This window comes from Austrofundulus limnaeus, unplaced genomic scaffold, assembly GCF_001266775.1.
Source record: "Austrofundulus limnaeus strain Quisiro unplaced genomic scaffold, Austrofundulus_limnaeus-1.0 Scaffold265, whole genome shotgun sequence".
NCBI classification, from domain to species: domain Eukaryota; kingdom Metazoa; phylum Chordata; class Actinopteri; order Cyprinodontiformes; family Rivulidae; genus Austrofundulus; species Austrofundulus limnaeus.
The window spans coordinates 534864-538379 of record NW_013952667.1 but is presented as its reverse complement, the minus strand read 5'-3'; positions in this window follow the sequence as shown (position 1 = coordinate 538379).

The following is a 3516-nucleotide window of genomic DNA, read 5'->3' as shown; positions in this document are numbered from 1 at the left end:
AGTGCTCACTGGAACCTTCARAAGTTTAGACATTCTTCTGTAACCGATGCCATCATTATGCTTTGCAACAATAAGGTTGTGAAGGTCTTGAGAGAGCTCTTTACTTTTACCCATCATCAGATGGTTCTTGTGTGATACCTGGYCATCATTTGGGACTGAACCAGCTGATATTAACTTGCACTGACAAGGGGCAGATTTGCTTTCTAATTACTGAGAGAGTTCAGCTTGTGTCTTGGCTTTCCATGCCTTTTTACACCTCGCTTTCGTCATGTGTTCAATACTTTTTCCCTGTGCCATTCTACATTATTACAAGTAACTTCATTTCTGGACATTTATGGTTTGATTTCTTTGTATGTATGGATCACTTGGGTTGTTACCAGCATCTACCTCTAGTAATATATCTACTGAGAAAAATGGTGACGTGTTCAATACTTATTTTACCCGCAGTATGTCCATGTCTATTTCCTTGTATTCAGTTCATGCTGTACTCATGTGCTTATCTATTCACTTAACACAAACCACAGATGCTGCAAATATCATGCATCAACACACAGTAACACAATACATTATTCAGCCATTATTTGTGCCAGATTTTAGAAAAAAACTCAACTTCTCTCATCTCCTCATCTCTTGTTTCATTTTTGACATTTAAGCAAACGTGGAAGCTAGTGCACACAATTATGGTGTCAGCAATGACCTAAGAGTTTTTGACAATAAAAAAAACTTTCCTGCTTGAAACATTTATGATAATATTCCACATTATGATCATCAGTTACCAGTGTTTCAGCATCATCACAGGCTTACTGCAATGTGATACAACATCTATTTTTACTGCAGTCAAGAGGAATAAAAAAGCAGTGTTTATGCGTAATTAAAAACTTCACATCGACATCAGTTACAGATTACATGAACAAGGATGACCACTTATTCTAGCTGAAGGAATACATGAAACCATATTCAAACTGACTTTATTGCCCTGTAAACATGTTTGTGTCTGTGCAACAAGTTTCTCCTTTTCAGCAGAGGGGGGACATGATTACATGCTGTTATTCCTCCCTGAAATCTCCACCATGACGTCAGGCTGCTGTTCTTCATGGAACGTTTTAACTGCTGTAGTTAAAAAAGCACAGGTGCCATTCTCATTAAATTTTAAATTCTATTTTTATGCTCATTACATTTTATACAATCATCTTTTTACCTCTTTTGACAAAGAAGTAGGTACGTTACGATTCACTCAAACCATGAGTTGATTTTAAATTCAAGTTTACAATTTTTCCCCAACAAAATTAATTGTAGTCATTTTATAACCAAATATTTTTATTTTCTTTTAATATCAGCATAATTGTCCTTATATCAAACTGTATGTCTTTTGTCTTAGTAACAGAATATAACTTCAAAATAAATACAAATGTCACCACAAACACTTTTGTGACTAAAAGTAATCAAACTGAATTTGTCTTACAGACAAAACTTACTTTGGGTAGTGACTGAAAGAATGAGATCGCAGATACAAGTGGCTAAAATGAGTTTCCTCTGCAGGAACTCTCCCTTAGGGATAGGGTGAGAAGCTTAATAATCTGGGAGGGACTCAGAGTAGAGCCGCTGCTCCTCCACGTCGAGAGGAGACAGTTGAGGTGGCTCGGGCATCTGGTTAGGATGCCTCCTGGACGCCTCTCTGGTGAAATGTTCTGGGCATGTCCCACTGGGAGRAGRCCCAGRGGAAGACCCAGGACACGCTGGAGGGACTATGTTTCTCGGCTGGCCTGGGAACGCCTTGGGATTCCCCCGAACGAGCTGGCCCAAGTGGCTGGGGAGAGGGAAGTCTGGGTCTCTCTGCTTAGGCTGCTGYCCCTCGACCCGATCCCAGATAATCGGAAGAGGACAGACGGACTTACTGTTATACAATCACAATAAAATCAATTCATTCATTTTTATGAATCGATTTACATTTTAAGAAGTTAAAATTGATGAAGAATCAATTCTTGATTAATTGTTACATCCCTGTAAAGAAGTGACATAAAAATTACACAGTCCTATCTTTGCATGTATCAGTTCAACAGATGCCTCTCTGATTATATTAATGGTTTATAAAGTTAAATGAATGTAAAAACAGATTAGAATAGGGACTTTGTTGTGTTGCATTTAGACATGGTAAAGTTTGCACAAGGACCAGAAATGTTATTGCATTTTATAGATCCTGTCTTTACAATTGAAAGCCAGAGATTTCCATCACTCAGTCTGACCTCAGACATTCTTGGAAAATTAATAACAAAGCCACAGCTTGAAGTCGTCCTTTTTTCTTTCTGTGCATATAGTAGTGAAAACCCACAAGACTGACACCTGATGCTACTGTTTAACAAGAACGACCAACCCTGATTTAACTGGTTTTCTTTCTTCTTTTTTGCCATTCAAGTATTAAAGCAAATAAAAGCTTTTGCAGGCTGTGGATGTCTAGACATAGAAGAGAAGACACTTCCTGAAAGTCAACAGTGACACTTGCTCTTGTGCAAATATTTCTGCCGTCACTGATGGGGAAAAAACACCCCCAAAGAAGGCACCAAATTTGAGGTTTCTGTTTTTTGGGGGGACATGAGGGAAGAATTTGTCTTAAAATGAATCCAGATGGTTATCATTCTTTCTTCAGACCTATTTCCCCCCACAAGTCTCCCACTCATCACTCGATCATTTCTCTCCTTTTCCCCCCTTTGAGGGAACCACARGACYATGATTACTTACCCGCTAAGAATTGAGCCAAACCAAACACAAGAAAAAGATTTGTGGCCCGCAAAATAAGGAGCAGTCTCACAGTTCAAAGCAAAACTGCATGAGCTAAAGCATCCTCAGGGCTTAACCTGTTAATGTTTGGGATCAAGGATGTTTTTGCAAACAACACAGTCTTTAAAATGTCCTTTATCAAGACATTAAAGCAGCCAAAAGAGATTAGACAGGCTGATTAAGGTGGGCAATTCAAGCACAATACTCTTAAAATCTTGCAAATGACAAAAAAGGAAAAAAGAAAAAGAAATAAAAAGGAGTGACTAAGCAGCAGCTTAAATGTGAGAGCAGTGAAAGAAGACAGCCAAATCATGAGATCAGTAGCTGGCTGGTAGAGTGTTTTTACATCCACCCTGTGGGACATGGCCTAAACCGATCCTGTGGACTATTATTCACACTAATAAATCATTATTAGAGCATATTTCATACGGAAAAATCTAACTGCCTTTGTGTAGTAATATGGTAAGCAGTGCTTTCTTAACCTTACTGATGTACTGATTCCTATGATCAGACCCCAAGACTGAGGCATTTCAAACATTTATTCTGAAGGTGAAGATTTGGTCAAAATACTCAGAATACAGTGGAGGATGGACAGAACTATTGAGCCCTCAGTGATTTATAGAACAAGTAGGATGAATGAAAGGATCCAGAAAGGTTTGATGTTTAAATTTCTACCCTGGGGTGAGTGTTTGGAGCTGAAGACAAAGATAATGACAAAATAATGCATCTAACTGATCTGGT